We start from the raw sequence: 21,791 nt of genomic DNA, 5'->3' as shown, positions 1-21,791 counted from the left end.
GTCGAATTCTTTGTGTTACCCTGTCACTGTCCTGGGGCTGGTTATTGTTAGTATTGTTATTAGTTACTTTATTGAGTCCCAGGACTAGTTGACTGAGGGTATTCTTCTTTATGGTCAGCTCTTGGCATTTCAGGGCGTCGTAGTGATAGCATTGGGGGTTGCTCATTTGTAGGTGATTCCAAAATTTGGTGGCTCTTTTTTGGATAGTGATTATTAATGGGTATTGGCCTAGTTCCGCCCTGCATGCGTTGTTTACTGTTTTCCTTTGAGTCCGGAGGATACTTTTACAGAATTCCGCATGTAGGATCTCAATTGGGTGTTTGTCCCATTTTGCAAAATCTTGTTGTGTTAGTGGTCCCCAGACCTCACTGCCATAGAGTGCAATTGGTTCAATTACTGATTTGAAAATTTTGATCCAAATGCTAATTGGGATTTCTATTTGGATTGATTTTTTGATGGCATAGAAAGCCCTTCTTGCTTTCTCTTTCAGTTCATTCACAGCCAGTTTGAAGTTTCCCGTAGAACTGATTTTTAAGCCCAAGTATGTGTAGTGAGTGGTTTGTTCAATTTTGGTTGTTCCTACTGTGAAATTTATTGTGGGTCCATGTTGTTTGGATCTTTGCTGGAACACAAGGACTTTGGTTTTTTGGGGATTTATTGTCAGGGCCCAAGTCTGGCAGTACGACTCCAGCAGGTCCAGGTTCTGCTGTAGACCCTCCTTAGTTGGTGACAGCAGAACCAGGTCGTCGGCATAGAGGAGGAATTTAACCTTGGATTCATATAGGGTGAGGCCGGGTGCTGTAGATTGTTCAAGTAGTTTTGCCAATCCATTAATGTAAATATTAAAGAGTGTCGGTGAGATTGGCGAGCCCTGCGTCACCCCCCGCCCCTGTGGGAAGTATTTTGTTTGTTTGTCTCCAATTTTAACTGCACATTTATTGTTTGTATACATTGATTTAATTACATCATATGTTTTCCCTCCTACCCCGCTTTCGATAAGTTTCAGGAATAAACCGTCATGCCAGATGGAGTCGAAAGCCTTCTGGAAATCTACAAAGCATGCGTAGATTTTGCTTTTGTTATGGTGAACGTGTTTGTCAATTAGGGTCTGTAGGGTGAAGATATGATCGGATGTTCTATAGTTTGGCAGGAATCCAATTTGGCTTTTACTCAAGACATTGTGCTCTTCAAGGAAGTTTATAAGTCTTTTGTTTATGATGCTACAGAATACCTTCCCCAGGTTACTGTTTACACAGATGCCTCGATAGTTGTTTGGGTCGATTTTGTCCCCACTTTTGTATATGGGTGTTATGAGTCCTTTGTTCCAGATGTCAGGGAAATAACCGACACTCAGAACCAAGTTGAAGAGTTTTAGGATAGCCAGTTTCAGTTTGTCGTCTGCGTGTTTAATCATCTCGTTTAGTATGCCGTCTGTCCCGCAAGCTTTTCCTGGTCGCAGGTCCTTGAGTTTTTCAAGAAGTTCTTTTTCTGTTATTATGGCGTCTAGCGGGTTTTGGTTATCTTTTATGGCCATTTCAAGCTTTTCAAGTTTTTTGCGTATTTGGTGTTGCTCTGGTCCTAGTGTGTTTTTCTGGTATAATTTTTCAAAGTGGTTTACCCATGTGTCCCCATTTTGAATGGACAAATCGTCGTGTTGTTTTTTGTGTAGTGTTTTCAAGTTGTCCCAGAAACAATTCGACTCAATGGATTCCTCCATGGAGCTGAGTGTATTCTTAATAAATTGCTCTTTTTTGGTCCTGAGTGTGTTTCTGTATTGTGTTAGCGTCTGACAATAAGTAAGGCGTAATTCCTCGTTTTCTGGATGTCTGTGTTTTTGGTTTGATAGTTTTCTAAGTTTTTTCCTCATGTTATGGCAATCATGGTCAAACCATTTTTCATAGTTTTTTGTTTTGGGTTTGTTCTTGCGAGCTTTCAAGTTTGCATTTGTTGCCAAATTATCAAAAATATTGTTTAGTTTACTAACTGCCCGGTTTACGCCTTCTTTATTGTGAGTGTATATGTTATCCAGAAAGGTGTCTAAGAGAGCTTGAGTTGATGCATTGCTAATTGTTTTCTGGTATTTTTCCGTGTCGTTTTTGGCCCATCTGTACGATTTTTTGGTGTTGTACAGTTTACTGGGTTGTGTTTCTATGTTGTTTGTTTCTGTCTTTTTGAGAAACATAGTAATTTGACTGTGATCTGACAGTGTTGTTTGTGGTTTGACTGTGAATGCTCTGAAAGAGGATGGGTCCAAGTCTGTAATCATATAGTCTACTGTGCTGCAGCCAAGAGGTGAGCAGTAGGTCGATCTTCCTAGGAGGTCTCCTATGAACCTACCATTGACAATGTACAGACCCAGGTTTCGACAGAGCTGTAGTAGCTGTTTACCGTTGGTATTTGACTGCTTGTCGCAGTTATGCCTGTATGGAAGGGAAGGGATGTCAAAGTGGTTATTCCCGAATACGTAATTGTTTCCCTGATTATTGGTGAAGTCTGGTTCTTCGCCCGTTCTTGAATTGAGGTCCCCACAGATCAACACGTTCCCCTGGGCCTGGTATTGGATAATTTCCCCCTCCATGTTGGAGAAGGTGTCCTCTTTGTAGTACGGGGAATCGATTGGAGGGATATAAAGTGCGCAAATGTAAACATCTTGGGTGTTTGAGATAATCTCCCTCTCAAGTTTGAGCCACATATGGTTTTCGCCCTTTTTTATAAATTTGATGTAATTCTTAAGTTCTGTTTTAAACCAGATCAGTATGCCTCCGGAGTCTCTGCCTTGGGTTACACTTGGTAATTTATTGGAGGGGACCACTAGCTCAGTGTACCCTTGGGGACAGCCGGTGTGTCCTTTTCCTTTATACCAAGTTTCCTGTAAAATGATAATATCTAGATCTTTAGTTTCCTCTATGAACTCTGGGGTCCTACTCTTCACTTCTCGCAGTGAAGAGCGTAGACCTTGGATATTCCAGGTCGAAATATATAAGGATTTCATGTTAAGTTTTATCTTTTTCTATGATAGGTTAAAGAGTGGTACGTGTTTGTCGTGTCTAAGTGTGGGGGAAAAAAAGATCACCCCAGTTGTCTACAAAAGTTAATACAATTTGGTTACAGTTCTTTCTATTAATTAGTCCTTGATCCATAAGGCGGAAGTAGATGCTGCTGCACATCTGCTTATTGTCTCTTAATGGATTGTTTCTGTCTGAGGTATTGCGTACGTCCTGTGCATCTCTCCCTCTGTCTGGCTGGTAGCGGTCCTATTCCCCTGTGGGACAGGAGTGGTGCAGGTCTGATAATGTTGTTTTGCATGGGGATCCTCTCCGGTCTCGGTTGGTGTGGTGGTGGTCTTTGTAGTGTTCCTGATATGTACCCCGCTGATCTCTGGTGGTCGGGGGGGGGTCCTCTTGGAGTCTGGGTATGGACCCGGTTAAAAGCGACGTCCTTCAGGGCTTTAGCAAAGATCGATATTTTTTGCCTTTGGATGTGGACGTGGTCGTAAAGACATTCCTCATCGAGGGTGGGGTGTTGGGCCAGGTGTACGTTGTGGTTTGATTCGCATTCTGTTGCTATGCTGGCATTTATCTCATGAATTGTGTTGTTGTTGAAGTCTGTTCTCGGCAATATTGTGGAAACAGTGATTCTAGTGTTTGGAAATGTACTGCTTGCCTTCCTAATCATTGCTCTGAGCGATGTTGCTACCTCTTTCTGTTTGGCCTTTAGGTCATTTGTGCCCGTGTGTATTATTATGTGTTGGGGGGAGCCTAATCTGGCTTTGGTCAGCCATCCCATGGCTCTGTCTGTTGTTGGGCACCAAATCTTTTCTACTTTACTTCTAGGGAAGAGCTTTTTCTCCCATAGAAATTTCCCATTTGAGTCTATGAGTATTACGACGTCAGCCTTGTTTGTGTTTACTGTCTGGTGGCTTTCGCCTGGACTCATAGTGTGTGTGCTGGGCTGGGGTGTCTGGTGTGTGCGTACCTCTTGTGAGCGGCTCGCTTGTGGTTCCATGGTGGTGGGGGAAGATTGCGAGTCAGCATGCTGGTCGGTCTGTGTGGCACCCCTTGTATTGTGTGTCTGTTGCTTTTGTTCCGTGTGGGAGTGCAGCCGTTCCGTCCGGCTCTGTCTTGTCTTATCTCTAGTCTCTGGTTGCTGGTCTAATGGTGTTTTCTCTCCTCTATGGCTCTCTTCTTTTTCCTGCAGCTCTTTCACCTGATTCTTAAGTAGATTCACCTGGTTATCAAGTCTATTCAGCTCTCTCTTGTGTCTCTCCCTCTCCTGCTTTTGTTTGTCATTCAATTTGAGGACCTCCTCTCTAAGTTTAACCATCTCTATCTCTAATTGATAAAATTTATCTTTTGGTTGTATCTGGCTGTGTGATCCCGGGGTATGTGTCTGGTCGGCCCTGGAAGGCTCACTCACTTCCTGGCTAAGCTGGTCGGCCCTGGAAGGCTCACTCACTTCCTGGCTATGCGGCTCTTCTCTTGGTGGGCTGGGAATGGTAGGGGAACTATGTGTGGCTTCCTCCGTGGTAGTTATGCTGGGGTTTGTCAGTTGTATCGTGTGGCTGTGGTTCCCCGGGGTTAGTGTCTGGTTTGAACTGTGTGGCTCGTTCATCCCTTGACCATGCAGATTTTCTCCTGGTAAGTTGTCAATGTTGGGGGGAGTGCGGGCCACTCTGGGGCTGTTCATTCCCCTCGTAGTTGATCTTTTCAGTGTCCTGAAGGCCGTTGCAAATTTGTCGAGGTTGCCTTGCACTAATATTGTTCCGGTATTGTACGCGTTGACAGTCGTGATTGAACTGTCTCCTGGTGTGTTAATTTTCATTATGGACCCATTTGCGGTATTTTTTAGCTTAACACTGGTATAGTGTGATTTTATTGCTCTGATCCAAGCCGCTGGCTGATCTGAGTAGAATATGAGGTTACTTTTTGTCCCATTGTTGTAACAGTCAGTAAAGAGAGTTTCTGGTTTTTCTCTCATCTGAGCATGCTTGATCGCTTTTATAGCTTTTTTTGTGGTGTTGGGGGGAATCTGGAAGCGGGGCTGCTGTGGATCTTCTGATTCGCTCATTTTTGGTAAAGTATTGTTGATCTTAGAAGAAGCTTTTCTGGGGCCCCGGGTTTGGTGTTACCCTCTCCCTGTTCGCGAACTTTCCCGGTCCCCCTCTCCGACCCCGTGGTCCCTGGGCCTCGGCTCCTGGGTTCACCCTTCTCAGGTCTGAGTCTGTGAGCCACTGTTTCCCGGTGCCTTCGGGCTGTTCCCCTCCCCCTCAGAGGTCTCTGGGCCTCTGTTTCGGCCTGGCTCCTCGGGCCTTTCCCTGGGCCTCCCTCCCTGGGCCCTGTACTCACGGTCTTGGTTGCGAGCCTTCTGGTTGCTCTCCTTCTCCTCAGAGGTCTCTGTGCCTGCTGGCCTGGCTCCTCGGGCCTTTCCCGTGCTGGATTGTTGGGCTGTGGCCCGAGTCCCCTCGGCTGTGCTGATTGCTGGATTTCCGGGCTGCGTTCCGAATCTCCTCGGCTGTGCCGATTTCTGCGATGCGGCCCGAGTCCTCTCCGCTGTGCCGATTGCCGGGCTGCGTTCCGGATCTCCTCGGCTGTGCCGATTTCTGGGATGCGGCCCGAGTCCCCTCGGCTGTGCCGGTTGCTGGACCGCTGGGCTGCGGCCCGAGTCACCTCGCCTCCTCGAACTCGGTCCCGATGCCGCCGACTCAACCACCGCTGCTGAAGCCCCGTATGGCTGCCGTTCACTGGTTTGTGTAGTTCTTCTCTTGTTTCTTTTTTTTTTGCTTTGGCTTTTTTTTTTCCTCTATTTTCCTCTGGGTTTTTTTTTGGTAGTCTTTCTGGCGGTCTTTTCCTTCTCTACTTTGTCGAGACTAATCTAAACTTAAACTAACCTAAACTAAACTAACTTAACTAGAACTAAATTTAATTTTAAAACCTTTTTTTAAAAATTGAAATGAAATGAAACTTTTTTTCCCCACTTTAGACACTAAAAACACTAAAATCTCAGCAGCCCATCTTCAGCATGTGTATTCACTCCGTCTGCAATTCTCTCTCCCCACTGGAAGCGATAGGCATTAGGACCCTGAAGCCTCCATCAGCTTGTGAACCGGAGTAGAAGACAGGGCTGGGGAAGACAGAGGTACAGGGCGATAGCGATCGGCAGATAAGGGCCGGGCCGCTTTGAAGTGAGGGGCGCAGCCGGGCCATCGATCGCAACCACCGATAAGGGCCGCACTCGGGCTGAAAGGGCAGCGGCTGCAGAAATTGAAGGCGCGAGAGCCGCGGTGCACAGCGCGGGCCATCGATCGGGATCGGGAGATAAGGGCTTTGGAGTGCGAGCCGCAGCCGGGCCATCGATCGCAAGCACTGATAAGGGCCGGGCCGCTTTCAAGTGCGAGGCGCAGCCGGGCCATCGATCGCATCCGCTGATAAGGGCCGCACTCGGGCGATCGCGGCGAAGATAAGGGCCGCACTCGGGGGCTGAAGGGAGATGGCGTCGGGGGACGGGTGAAGACCGCCAAGCGCGGGAAAACCGCCATTTTGTGGGCGGAGGACGACGGCAAGAGCGGGAAGCCGCCATCTTTGATAACAAGTAAAGAAAATAAAATCTGAGAAATTGCAAATCTACAATGCCTAAACACGGGAATATTAGCACCTTTGATAGTGACCTCGAAGATTGGGCCATATATGTTGAAAGAGTAAAAAATTATTGTAAGGCCAATAAAATTCGTGACCAAGATAAAGCTCTAACATTATTAAATTTAATGGGTGTGAAGACATACGGGCAATTGAAACACCTGTTATCACCAGATGAACCGGCGGATAAGACGTTCGATGAGATTGTTACTGTCCTGAAAGATCATCTAAACCCCACGCCGCTGATGCTAGCGGAACGATTTAAATTTTACGACAGAAGGCAGCTACAGCATGAAAGCAATGCTGAATATTTGCTGGAATTGCGTAAATTAGCAAAATATTGCCAGTTTGGAACGGGACAGACAGATGCACTACGAGACAAATTTGTGTGTGGTTTATTTAAACAGGATACACAAAAGCGACTGCTCGAGGAGAATGAGCTGACGCTTGAGAAGGCGGTCACTATGGCAGCAGCACACGAAGCCGCAGCGAGAGGCACGGCAGTAATGCAGCTACGGTCACCGGAGCTCAGTGCACACAAATTGGGTGTGCGTTCTGGCAAATGTTATCGTTGTGGAAAGACAACGCATGATCAGAACCAGTGTTGGTTTAAAAACCAAGAATGTAGAACTTGTGGTAGGCTTGGACACATAGCTAGAGTATGCAGGTCAGGGAAGAAGACCAGCAACAAGAAGTCACCGCAAGGAAAATACGCAAAGGTACACAAGGTGGCCGAACAGGAGTCCGATTCAGACGCTAGCAGTAATGAACTGGCTGGCTTAAGCAGTATTGAACTGGCTAGCTTAAGGGTACTCAACGTTGGTAAGGGTGCAGACCTCCAGACAATTTGGGTTACTCTTCAGATAGAAGGAGTCCAAGTAAAAATGGAATTGGACACTGGATCGGCATTGTCGGTCATGAATAAGAAAGATTACAGAAGGTTATTCCAACATATTCCCCTACAGGATACGGAGATTATATTGACAACCTACACGGGGCAGAGAGTGTACCCCATCGGGACAATAAAGGTTGCAGTGGCCAACAAAGGCGAAGGAAGTCAAATAATGGACTTATATGTGCTACCGGAGGGAGGTCCACCACTACTAGGCCGGGAGTGGTTTAGAAACATAAATATGGACTGGCATTCGCTAAAAGCCATAAAGAGTGAGAACTCGGTGCAGATAATCAGCCCAGACTCTAGAACTGATGATGGTAAGACCAACCCATGTGCAAAAGACAAAGTTTCAGCACAGAATTCCACTGAGCAACAACAACATAGTTTAACAGAGAATTCTGAGTCTGTCAAGTCTACTGATATGCACATTTTTGAGGGACACTGGGCTCGAACTCAACTCCATTTCAAACTACAACAGCAATTAGAACAAATGATTCGCCGTTTTGAGCAAGAGATGAATGAAATAAAAAAGTTCTTTGTTACAGAGTGGGAGAATCTGGAAAGGCAACAGAAGCAACTGATGGAGAAAATGGAGCAGGAGCACACCAACCATCTGCGCGAGGAGGCCGAACGAATCAAAGCTGATTCAGGTTCTGAAGGTGCGTGCCATAATCTGGTGTCAGAAGAGTTAACGGTCAGCCAACTCCTTCATATGCTGAGGGACAAGACTCTGAAATGGGAAAAACTTGAACACGAGCTGCGATCTTCAAAGGAAAAGGGTTCGGAGCTCTCAAAAGTCATTGAGATGGCTGATGTGACGACACAGACTGAAACGACTGCAACAGAGCAGCCATTGGATGCCAAAAGTACGCTGACTCACGTCAATGTAGAACAACAGACCGCTGAAACAGCTGCTCCGGTAGAGGGATTGCATAGTCCGATCAATCAATCTCCAAAGGAAGTTGAAGTATTAAAATCACAAATGAGGTCACTAGTAAACGACTTGCTGAAAGCCCAGAAAAAGCTGGATGCAGAGGTACACATGAAGAAGTCTCTTCAGGAAAGATGTCTGGATTTGGAACAAGAGCTGGCTAACGTCCAGCTGGGTATGGAGGAAATAGACGACCCTCTCACTGGTCTAGCTCAGGACGACACCGAATATTACCATGACCTGGTGGACGACACCGAATATTACGATGTCCTGTCCTGCCCAGCTTGTAACTTCGACTCCCAAAGTGCAGAAATCATGGAGGAGCACCAAAAGTCTACGGAACATCGGGAGAAGCTGGCTCTACGACGGAAACAGGAGGAAGAGAAGGAGGAACTGCGCATGCAGCTGGCAGCTGTGGCAGCTGACAATGGAGCCCAGAGAGTCTCCAAGAAGCAGAAAAGGAAAAGTAAAAACAGAAGATGACCCATCTGAACCATTATCACCTCTACCAGATCACACACGTGGTCCCTCCGAACGGAGCCAAATCAGTTCGGAAGTTCAAGCTGTTAAATCCATGAAAGGACTATTGAATGAGTAACGTGAACCGACTACACCACAGAGATTGAATCTGTGAACTGTTTTCCGCAGAGACTGAATCTGTGATATGTTACGTTAAACATGAAGTTATATATGTATATATGTTATTATGTTATGTTAAATGGGGGGATGACTATAAAGCTAAGAAGGGAGGAGTGTTGTGTATGTAACCTGTTCCACCTTAAGAGATGTACTACTTTCTCAGGCTGCTGTAGACGTAATACCGGGGGTGAACACACCGGTATATAAGCACTGCGCAGTAATCTTGTATTCAGTATAGTCCCTACCTCCAACCAGTAAAGACCTGTTTTTATTGTTACTCATTAGTCTGTGTCTTAATTAACTAAATAATTCACAGACTTAACACCGGCCATGATGTTCTTTAACCGAAGGTTGAGATCTCGTCTGGATTTGCTCAAACCAAATGTGCGAAGAGATGTTGAGAATAAGCAATTCCAGCACATCAATGAGAAGCCGACAAGGAGCTTCAATGTAGGGCAACCAGTCTTGGCTCGCGACTACCAAACAGAGAAATGGCAACCAGGAACGATATGCACACGGCAGGGGCCATTAATGTACACCGTGGATGTTGGGGAGAACATCGTGAGACGCCATGTCAACCAGGTCCTAGAGTCACAGGAAAGAGTCCACCCCAGGTCTCGTGTACCTGGTGATGAACCCGACATACCGGTAGCATCTACCCCAGAAACATTAGCATCGGAAGCTGATGAACCAACCGACGACAGGGGGCCAAAATCACCTCCGCACCAAGAGCAAGACACTCAGGAAAGGCACTATCCAGAAAGGATCAGGAAGCCGCCCCAAAGACTGAATTTATAAATGGACTATTTGCCGTTAATGTTACATGTTAAAAGTTTTAATTGTTAAATGAATGTTATGGTACTGTTAATCTAAAAGGGGAGGAATTGTAGTGTATGTACCTTTAAGGGGAGAACTACTTTTTACAGCTCCTGTATACTGTAGTACCGGTAGTGACCACACCGGTATATAAACCCTGAGTAGGGATCTGTACTTTAGTTTTTGAGTAACCTGCATCCAGTAAACACCTGTTAATTGTTCCTCTGCAGTCTCTGTCGATTTATTGAAGAACTAGCTGAAGTGCCCGGCGGTGCCGAGGGTCTTTTGAGGGCATATTGTTGTTGGAAGAGAGAGAGAGAGCGACTGGGGGGGGGGAAGAGAGAGAGTGACTGGGGGGGGGAGAGAGAGAGCGACTGGGGGGGGGAAGAGAGAGCGACTGGGGGGAAGAGAGAGAGAGAGTGACTGGGGGAAGAGAGAGAGAGAGCGACTGGGGGGAAGAGAGAGAGAGAGCGACTGGGGGAAGAGAGAGAGAGAGCGGCTGGGGTGGAAGAGAGAGAGCGACTGGGGGGAAGAGAGCGCGACTGGGGGGAAGAGGGAGCGCGACGGGGGAAGAGAGAGCACGACTGGGGGGAAGAGAGAGAGCGACTGGGGGAAGAGAGAGAGCGACTGGGGGGAAGAGAGAGAGCGACTGGGCGGAAGAGAGAGAGCGACTGGGGGAAGAGAGAGAGCGACTGGGGGGAAGAGAGAGAGCGACTGGGGGGGAAGAGAGAGAGCGACTGGTGGGGGAAGAGAGAGAGCGACTGGGGGGGAAGAGAGAGAGCGACTGGGGGGGAAGAGAGAGAGCGACTGGGGGGGAAGAGAGAGAGCGACTGGGGGGGAAGAGAGAGAGCGACTGGGGGGGAAGAGAGAGAGCGACTGGGGGGGAAGAGAGAGAGCGACTGGGGGGGAAGAGAGAGAGCGACTGGGGGGGAAGAGAGAGAGCGACTGGGGGGGAAGAGAGAGAGCGACTGGGGGGGAAGAGAGAGAGCGACTGAGGGGGAAGAGAGGGAGCGACTGGGGGGGAAGAGAGAGAGCGACTGGGGGGGAAGAGAGAGAGCGACTGGGGGGGAAGAGAGAGAGCGACTGAGGGGAAGAGAGAGAGCGACTGGGGGGGAAGAGAGAGAGCGACTGGGGGGGAAGAGAGAGAGCGACTGGGGGGGAAGAGAGAGAGCGACTGGGGGGGAAGAGAGAGAGCGACTGAGGGGAAGAGAGGGAGCGACTGGGGGGGAAGAGAGAGAGCGACTGGGGGGGAAGAGAGAGAGCGACTGGGGGGGAAGAGAGAGAGCGACTGAGGGGAAGAGAGGGAGCGACTGGGGGGGAAGAGAGAGAGCGACTGGGGGGGAAGAGAGAGAGCGACTGGGGGGGAAGGGAGAGAGCGACTGGGGGGGAAGAGAGAGAGCGACTGGGGGGAAGAGAGAGAGCGACTGGGGGGGAAGAGAGAGAGCGACTGGGGGGGAAGAGAGTGAGCGACTGGGGGGGAAGAGAGAGCGACTGGGGGGAAGAGGGGGAGCGACTGGGGGGGAAGAGAGAGCGACTGGGGGGGAAGAGAGAGAGCGACTGGGGGGGAAGAGAGAGGGATGCGGGAAGAGAGAGAGCGATGGGGGGGAAGAGAGAGAGCGATGGGGGGGAAGAGAGAGAGCGAAGGGGGGAAGAGAGAGAGCGACGGGGGGAAGAGGGAGAGCGACGGGGGGGGAAGAGTGAGAGTGACGGGGGGGAAGAATGAGAGCGACTGGGGGGGAAGAGAGAGAGCGACTTGGGGGGAAGAGAGAGAGCGATTGGGGGGGAAGAGAGAGAGCGACTGGGGGGGAAGAGAGAGAGCGACTGGGGGGGAAGAGAGAGAGCGACTGGGGGGGAAGAGAGAGAGCGACTGGGGGGGAAGAGAGAGAGCGACTGGGGGGGAAGAGAGAGCGCGACTGGGGGGGAAGAGAGGGAGCGACTGGGGGGGAAGAGAGGGAGCGACTGGGGGGGAAGAGAGAGAGCGACTGAGGGGGAAGAGAGGGAGCGACTGGGGGGGAAGAGAGAGAGCAATTGGGGAGGAAGAGAGAGAGCGACTGGGGGGGAAGAGAGGGAGCAACTGGGGGGAAGAGAAGGAGCGACTGGGGGGGAAGAGAGAGAGCGACTGGGGGGGAAGAGGGAGCGACTGGGGGGGAAGAGAGAGAGCGATTGGGGGGGAAGAGAGAGAGCGACTGGGGGGGAAGAGGGAGCGACTGGGGGGGAAGAGAGAGAGCGATTGGGGGGGAAGAGAGAGAGCGACTGGGGGGAAGAGAGAGAGCGACGGGGGGAAGAGAGAGAGCGACTGGGGGAAGAGATAGCGACTGGGGGGAAGAGAGAGCGCGACTGGGGGGAAGAGAGAGAGCAACTGGGGGGGAAGAGAGAGAGCGACTGGGGGGGAAGAGAGAGAGCGACTGGGGGAAGAGAGAGAGCGACTGGGGGGAAGAGAGAGAGCGACTGGGGGGAAGAGAGAGAGTGACTGGGGGAAGAGAGAGAGAGCGGATGGGAAGGGGAGGGGGGAGGAGGGGAGGGGAAGGGGTGGGGGGTGTGGGGGGAAGGGGGTGTGGGGGGTTGTGGGTGGGTGGGGGAGAGGGGTTGTGAGGGGGGAAGGGGGGTTGGGGGGTGGGGGAGATGTGGGTGTGGGGGGGAAGGGTGTGTGGGGGAAGGGGGTTGTGGGGAGGGGAAGGGGCTTGGGGTGTGGGGGGGAAGGGGTGGTGGGGGGTGTGGGGGGAAGGGGGTGGTGGGGGGGTGTGGGGGGGAAGGGGGTGTGTGGGGGGGAGGTTGGGTGGGGGGTGTTGGGGGGTGGAAAGGGATGGGGGAGATATACTTAAAGTACAGGAAACTTGTGCTATCCGGCACCCACGGGACCGAGCTGCTGCCTTGCCTTAAAACTGCCCTACTCTCCAGAGTTAATGTTGAGAGATACGGAGATTCTTATCTCCGTATTTGACAACAAACACTGTTGCTTAGCAACAGCTTCGGGTGTGGCCCTAAAGCTCTACAGCTGAAGCTGTTGCTATAGCTACAGACCTTGCACAGCTTGACTGTTCAAACAAAGGAAAATAAACAAACAAAGAATAAAAAACGGCTGCTGATTTTTGTGGTGGCTCCAGATTGCCGATAGCTCACCTCCGGATAGTACAAAGTTTCCTGTACTTATAAAACATTTTTGGTAAATCTTTCTATAACATACACTTTACAACTTCACCAATCTTTTTATTAAAAAAGGGTCCTCACCTCTCAGTGTTGTACCACAAACAATGGCCGCCGCTTGCTTTTCAGTTGGAAAGATTAGGCCCCGCCCACACAGTCGATTGTCTGTCTCGGTCACCAGGACCCGATTTGGAGCACAGAAGCCCCACCCACTCTATGTTCCTGTACTAAGATTGGCCGCGCAGGCACTCTGTTGCACACTGATTCAAAATGGCGTCGCACTGAAACTTTTCGCCCTCCTTGACAAAGATGGCTGCCGTTAATCTGGGGCTGTCAGCAGAAGAAATTTCCTCAGCTGCAAACACAGGATCTTCAGATTATTATTCGGGGCTTGCGACCTGCCCCAGTTGCTTATGAAGCCTCCCCACCTACTGACCCTGGGAATGGAGCTGAGGCAGCACACCCTCTCTCCTCTGCCAGTGTTTGTCTCTGCCTAGGCGGGAGCCTGGGTCTAGATTTGCACTGCTGGCAGTTGGAGAAGCCTAGGCCCCGGGCCTGGAAAAACGGTGCAAGGTAGGAGAATTATAGAGGTTAGAGAAAAGATTTACAAATTAATTAACATTTTTTAAAAACAATTTGTGTTTTAAAAGCAACTTCTTTTTTTGCTGGAAATGTAGATTTGAAAAGAAACACGCAGAAAGTGGGAAAAGAAATGAAAAGTTTAGAATCAAGATGGCGGCGACTCACCTCGGTTCAGAACGATAAGGCCTGCCCACACACGCACCGATTGGTCGAGCGTCAGGTCACCAAAGCGTAGGATTGGTCAGTCGTCCGTCACTCGACTGTAGGAGGGCCCACCCGCATGCGCCAGGAACCCGGCGTACGATTGGTCGACCTCGAGGTCACTCTGTCGCTAATGAGCGGATAATGAGATGCTAATGACCAGAATGTTGAACGTTTTTTGGATACCGCGGGCGCAATTTTTGTCCGGCCGAAACGTAAATATGCTTAGGACGGTTCCGGAATCGTCAGCTTTCTTTCGACGTAACGCACGTGTAGGTACGCTCTATAACTTTCGAGTTAAATCAAGACAGACAGACAGACAGAAAGACAGACGGAATGACAGACAGAAGTATCCTTTTATATATATAGACTAGCTGAAGTGCCCGGCGGTGCCGAGGCTTTTTCGAGGGCATGTTGTTGTTGGAAGAGAGAGAGAGAGAGCAACTGGGGGGGAAGAGAGAGAGCGACTGGGGGGTAGAGAGAGAGCGACTGGGGGGTAGAGAGAGAGCGCGGGTGGGGGGAAGGGAGGGCGGGGGGGAAGGGAGGGGGAAGGGGGGGAAGGGAGGGGGGGAAGGGAAGGGGGGAAGGGAGGGCGGGTGGGAAGGGAAGGGGGAAGGGGGGCGGGGGGGAAGGGCGGGGGGAAGGAAGGGGGGGAGGGAGGGCGGGGGGAGGGAGGAAGGGAGGGCTTGAGGCTGAGAGACAGGCACGGCCACGCCCGGTTGCCGTGGTAACCCTGCCGCGCCGCCCCGCACTGCCGAGAGCCCAGCTCTCCGAGCCCCGCACCCCCCTGGCCGAGAGCCGCGCTCTCTGAGCCCCACCCCCCCGGCCGAGAGCCGCGCTCTCCGAGCCCCGCCCCCCCGGCCGAGAGCCGCGCTCTCCAAGCCCCGCCCCCCCAGCCGAGAGCCACGCTCTCCAAGCCCCGCCCCCCCAGCCGAGAGCCGCATTCTCCAAGCCCCGCCCCCCCAGCCGAGAGCTGCGCTCTCCAAGCCCCGCCCCCCCCGGCCGAGAGCCGCGCTCTCCAAGCCACGCCCCCCCCCCCCGGCCGAGAGCCGCGGTCTGCAAGCCCCGCCCCGCCCGGCCGAGAGCCGTGCTCTCCAAGCCCCGCACCCCCCCCGGCCGAGAGCCGCGCTCTCCAAGCCCAGCCGGCCCGCACTCCCGTTGCCGGGGTAACCCGATCCGCACTCTCGAGAGCCCCGCCCCCCCCGCCCGAGCCGAGCGCGGAACAGAGTCTCACCTGCTCCTGCTGCGCGCGCACCCTGACCCTCATGGCTGACGCCGTTGCCCCGGGAAACGTGACATGGGGGGGTGGTTGTGAGGAGCTTAGCAGCAGCCCAGTTACCTAGCTCGGGCCTGGCTGGGCAAGAAGGGCCCAGGCTTTCAGGCCTAAGAAAAAATACGGGCAAAGGTAGGAAAAAGAATGTTCAGGTTAGATAAAATATTTACAAATGAGTGATTTATTTTAAAAGAATTTAATAAATTGAATTTTATTTTGCTGGAAATGTATATTTGAAAAGAAAGACGCAGAAAGCAGGAAAAAGAATGGAAGCAAGATGGCGGCGACTCACCTCGGTTCAGAACGATAAGGCCCGCTCACACACGCACCGATTGGTCGACCGTCAGGTCACCAAAGCGTAGGATTGGTCAATCGTCCCGTCACTCGACCGTAGGAGTGCCTGCCGCAAGCGGTAGCAAGCCGCCATACGATTGGTCGACCTCGAGGTCACTCTGTCGCTAATGAGCGGATAATGAGATGCTAATGAGCGGAACGTTGAAGATTTTGGGATACCGCGGGCGCAATTTTAGCCCGGCCGAAACGTAAATACGCTTAAAACCGTCTCGGAAGCGTAAGCTTTCTTTGGAGGTAACGCGCGCGTAGGTACGCCCTGTAACTTTCGAGCGCATAGCCCGACAGACGCACAGGCGATGACAGACAGAATGACAGAATGACAGAATGACAGACAGACAGACAGATCGACCGATTTATATATATAGACTAGCTGAAGTGCCCGGCGGTGCCGAGGCTTTTTCGAGGGCATGTTGTTGTTGGAAGAGAGAGGGAGAGAGAGAGCGACTGGGGGGGGGGGGAGAGAGAGAGAGAGAGAGAGAGAGAGCGCGCGACTGGGGGGGGAAGAGAGAGAGCGACTGGGGGGTAGAGAGAGAGCAACTGGGGGGTAGAGAGAGAGCGCGGGTGGGGGGAAGGGAGGGCGGGGGGAAGAGAGGGCGGGGAGGGGAAGGGAGGGGGGAAGGGGGGGAAGGGAGGGCGGGGGGGGCGGGGGGTGGGAGGGGGGAAGGGGGGCGGGGGGGAAGGGGGGGCGGGGGGAAGGGAGGGCAGGGAGGGAGGAAGGAGGGCTTGAGGCTGAGAGACAGGCACGGCCACGCCCGGTTGCCGGGGTAACCCTGCCGCGCCGCCCCGCACTGCCGAGAGCCCAGCTCTCCGAGCCACGCCCCCCCCCGGCCGAGAGCCGCGCTCTCTGAGCACCGCCCCCCCCGGCCGAGAGCCGCACTCTCCGAGCCCCGCCCCCCCCCAGCCGAGAGCCGCGCTCTCCAAGCCCCGCACCCCCGGCCGAGAGCCGCGCTCTCCAAGCCCCGCCCCCCCGGCCGAGAGCCGCGCTCTCCAAGCCCCGCCCCTCCCGGCCGAGAGCCGCGCTCTCCAAGCCGAGCCCCGCCCCCCCCAGCCGAGAGCCGCGCTCTCCAAGCCCCGCCCCCCCCCGGCCGAGAGCCGCGCTCTCCAAGCCCCGCCCCCCCGGCCGAGAGCCGCTCTCTCCAAGCCCCGCCCCCCCGGCCAAGAGCTGCGCTCTCCAAGCCCCGCCCCCCCGGCCGAGAGCCGCGCTCTCCAAGCCCCGCCCCCCCAGCCGAGAGCCGCGCTCTCCAAGCCCCAGCCGGCCCGCACTCCCGTTGCCGGGGTAACCCGATCCGCACTCTCGAGAGCCCCGCCACCCCCCCCGCCCGAGCCGAGCACGGAACAGAGTCTCACCTGCTCCTGCTGCGCGCGCACCCTGACCCTCGTGGCTGACGCCGTTGCCCCGGGTAACATGACACGGCGGGGGGGGGTGGGGGAGGTGGTGAGGAGCTTAGCAGCAGCCCAGTTACCTAGCTCGGGCCTGGCTGGGCAAGAAAGGCCCAGGCTTTCAGGCCTAAGAAAAAAACGGGCAAAGGTAGGAAAAAGAATGTTCAGGTTAGATAAAATATTTACAAATGAGTGATTTATTTTAAAAGAATTTAATAAATTGAATTTTATTTTGCTGGAAATGTATATTTGAAAAGAAAGGCGCAGAAAGCAGGAAAAAGAATGGAAGCAAGATGGCAGCGACTCACCTCGGTTCAGAACGATAAGGCCCGCCCACACGACCGTCAGGTCACCAAAGCGTAGGATTGGTCAATCGTCCCATCACTCAACCGTAGGAGGGCCCGGCCGCACGCGGCAGCAAGCCGCCGTACGATTGGTCGACCTCGAGGTCACTCTGTCGCTAATGAGCGGATAATGAGATGCTAATGAGCGGAACGTTGAAGGTTTTTCAGATACCGCGGGCGCGATTTTAGCCCGGCCGAAACGTAAATACGCTTAAAACCGTCTCGGAAGCGTAAGCTTTCTTTGGAGGTAACGCGCGCGTAGGTATGCCCTGTAACTTTCGAGCGCATAGCCTGACAGACGCACAGGCGATGACAGACAGAATGACAGACAGAATGACAGAATGACAGACAGACAGACAGACAGACAGACAGATGTACCGATTTATATATATAGATACCATACAGTAACATTCACCGATTCAACAGTAACCATGGGACACAGATTTTAAATAATTGGCAAAAGAACTAGAGGAGAAATGAGGAGAAATTTCTTCACACAGTGGGTTAATAAGACTTGGAACTCAGTACCTGAAAGGGTGGTGGAATCGGATTCCATGGGAACTTTCAAGAAGCAATTGGACATGTATTTGAAGAGCACTAATTTGCAGTGTTATGGGGAGAAAGCTGGGGAGTGGGACTAAATTTCAAAGAGCCAGCACAGGCACGACGGGCTGAATGGCTCCCCTCCGTGCTGCAAGAATCTATAATTCTATGATTCTATGGAAGTATATTCAGGCAAAAAAAATGTACTATGTTCTTCTGGTAAAAATAACTGAGGCTTACACAATGGCCAGGAATGTTTTGGTTGCATTATTTGCACCAATCACCTTCCTTTGTTCAAGTCAGATGCCCCCAGTTCCTTGACTCGTTGATGGCCAGCTTAGCATAATTGGTCCAACCCGAGGATGACTTTGGCTGTGAAATGTCCTTGTCTGACGGGAGCACTCTCTCTCTTTCTATGGGAATGGTGTTATTTCTTTGGCTGTGCTAAGCCCCGTGGAGTTTTCCTGATCTCTATTACTCAAGTCCTCTCAGCCACAGTGGTAATATGGATCCTTCTCTATACCTATAAGATAGGCCCCTCCTCAAAGCAAAATTATTATCACCAGCTTGAGATCCTTAAAGCGGATGTTCTTTTGCTCTATGTGGATAGAATTATAGGTGGCCCAGAAATTCGGGTCTCCACGGGTGAGTACGCATGGGGTACTCACCCGTAAGCCCAATGGAAGTGCCGGTTTCCTGCATGCACTGCGCATGCGCGGGAAACCGGCACTTCCGTTCCCCTGAAAGAAGGGGTTGAGAGGTGGAATGCGTGCGCAGGAGAGGCAGCGCGTGCGCATCGAACTTGCGTTTTTTTTCCAGGTTTTTCCGGGAGGGTAAGTCTCCAGGAGTTACACATATAAAAAGCAGGCGTAAGGCCTGCTTTTAACAAGGTAAGTGGTGAATTAATAAAAATTAAAACATTTTTTCCACAGGTTTATTATTTTTAAATACTTTAAAGAAAGGTAAGTTTATTTCTGGCCCCGTTAGAAAATGTAATTAATTTTTTCAAAAATTTTAATTATTGTTTAAAATAGTTATTTCATGTAATTTATAGTTATTTTAAAAATGTGATGTTTTTCTTAAATTTATTTGAAGATTTAGTGATATTTTGGGGCTTATAGTATTTATGGTTTTGACAGCTCTTCCTGTCAAACTTATGAATGAAGCATTCCCTGCTACCATTGGCTCTCTATGGCCCACGTGATCCCAGGGGACACATCGAACTAACTGCGCCCCTGGGATATGCAAGCACTGCGCGCCGGCGGTTGGAGGAGGCCCAGGATCGGAATCCCACGCGGGCCCACAGCTCAACGGCCGGCGCGGTAGCTAAGTGCAGGTCGGGGGCTTGTACCCGCGGGAAGCCCCCGACCCGAATTTCTATCCCATAGAGGTTACAGGCCATTCGGCCCAACTGGTCTGTGCCGGTGTTTATGTTCCACATGAGCCTCCTCCCACCCTACTTCATCTCACCCTAAGCTGATAAGGTCACCAGCTCTGATTGGATGTATTCCAGCAGGTTTCGTCACATACCTCCCCCGCATTCAACCACCCCCGCTCCCCAATGCTCCCGCCATTGGTCGCACAGCCTTGTGGCGATCCGCCTTCCCGCACCGATTGGAAAGCGAACAGACTCATTGTTACCCGATTGGATGATTTGTGACTGTCAGTCAAGCAGTCTTACTTTTTTTTCCATCACCAAAAATATTTATAACCATTGAAACAAAAGTGTTCCAAGAAAATGAAAGAAAAAACATACCATTTTATTTTCAATGCTTCCATGATTTTTCTCCCAGGGGGTTTTGCTCACAACAGTGTATGGGACACTAATCTTTAGCAGGATAATCCTGGAAGGTTGTTATTCTAAATGTAGAGGAGATATGTTGTGAGATACTTCAGGTGTCCTTAAAACCACATGACAAATGCCAATAGGAGACCATCGCTGGCTCGTGCCAGCCATCTGTTGCATCAATAGTTACGCAAACAGTTCTCCCCAGGGGAACCTATCCTTCCTCCTTCTTTCCCATAAACGTGGAGTGAATTGGCTTGGCTGTAAATGCTTTCCAGGAATATCAGTCCTGATTAAAAACAGAAAATGCTGGAAATACTCAGCAGGTCAGGCAGCATCTGTGCAGAGAGAAACAGGGTTAACATTTCAGGTTGATCACCCTTTGTCAGAACTGGAAAAAGCTGGAGATGGAACAGGTTTTTAAGCAAGTGTAGGGGCAGAGAAAAGGAGGAGGGGAGGGAAGGAAAGAACAGTCCTGATTAGCCTGACGCTAACTGATGGAGTTTGTTATTAAGTGAGTGCTGCCCTCCGTTAACAGCAGGAACTGGGAGGGCGAGGCAGTCTGCACGCTACACTCAGCGGAGCAAAGGCAGGGCAAAATGGAGCAGCAGGAAGCATGGCAACAGCGCAACCTGTTTTTTCCCCACAATCCCTTGGGTGTGTGAGACTTCCCATAGGATTGGAACAGTGCACTTGGAAAATGCCAACACTACTGACATGAAAAGGTAAAGGAAGACTTTCATTTCTACAGCACCTTTCACAACCTCAAGACATCACAAAGTGTTTTACAGCCAATGAAGTACCTTTTTGGAGTGTAGTCACTGTCGTAATGTAGGAAACGTGGCAGCCAATCCGCACAAAGCAAGCTCCCGCACACAGCAATGTGATAATGACCAGATATTTAGTTAGGTTGGTTGTGGGATAAATATTGTCCAGGGCACCGGGGGGAACTCCCCCGCTCTTCTTTGAATACTGTCATGGGGTCTTTTATGTCCGCCTGTGAGGGAAGACGGGACCTCGGTTTAACCATCTCATCTGAAAAACAGCATCTCCAACAGTGCAGCGCTCCCCCAGTACTGCACTGGAGTGTCAGTCTAGATGTTTGTGCTCAAGTCTCGGGAGTGGGATTTAAACCCACAACCTTCTGACTCAGAGCCGAGGGTGCTGCCCACTGAGCCACAGCCGACTACTGTGTAGTTTACTCTATATCAGTGGGTGTGTGTGGTATGTGCACACTATTGAGTGTCTGCATGTGCAAATTTTCTGTGTCCTTACATGTTTTCTCACGGCTCTGTGTACACACCTGAATCTTTGAACGCATGTGTCTGTGTTTGCAGCAACGCGCGTGTATTCCTGTGCGATTGTGGGTCCGCCTTCAAGCCTTGCTTGCTGGATGATGAGCCTGTACTGTTGGCTGCTTTTTGACAAGCTTGCCAGAAAATCATTCCCTTCAATTATCTCACATTCCCTCTCTCTACAGTTGAAACCAGAGTCATTACAATTCCCTTGTTTGGTTAAAAAAAAAAGCATTGGGACTGGGAATAATTCCAAGTTTCCTGTATGTGACTTCAAACAACAACAGACCCAGATCTGTACTTGGAAATGTGCAGTGGCCCAGATATTTATAAGTGCTACTTTTGTGAACTGGATGGATTCTTGTTAAAATCTCCCATTTCCCTCAATCTTGCCAGTTAACAAAAGGCATTCAATAATCATTAATAGTCAGGAGATGTACAGAGTCATTTTGCCCTTTACACTTGGGGAATGCACAGGATCATTTAAAAAAAAACGTTCCTGTCTGCAAGGAGCTTTGTTTCTTGCAGGGCAATTAGATTGTTAGCTCCTCAATTACTAAAGTTCACTCAACAGCAACTTGCATTTATCCAGCGCCTTCAACGTGGTAAAACGTCCCAAGGTGTTTCATAGAAGCGTTATCAGACAAAATTTAACACCGAGATACAGAGCGATACATACACAGAGAGGGGACCAAAAGCTTGGTCAAAGAGGTAGGTTTTAAGGAACATCTTAGAGGAGAGAGAGGTAGCGAGGTGGAGAGGTTTAGGGGGGGAGCAGTGGCGGGAATTGCGGAGCGGCGGAGTGAGTATAAAAGGCTCCAAGAGACCAGGTAGGCCTCAGTGAGGCGCGAGCAGCGGCGGGAATCGCGGAGCGGTGGAGTGAGTATAAAAGGCTCCAAGAGACCAGGTAGGCCTCAGTGCGGCGCAAGCGGCGGTGGGAATTGTGGAGCGGCGGAGTGAGTATAAAAGAGGCTCC

Source organism: Somniosus microcephalus, chromosome 4 (genome assembly GCF_052327205.1).
Source record: "Somniosus microcephalus isolate GS21.2 chromosome 4, FLI_Smic_1.0, whole genome shotgun sequence".
Classification (NCBI taxonomy): domain Eukaryota; kingdom Metazoa; phylum Chordata; class Chondrichthyes; order Squaliformes; family Somniosidae; genus Somniosus; species Somniosus microcephalus.
Note: the sequence above shows the minus strand (reverse complement) of the source record.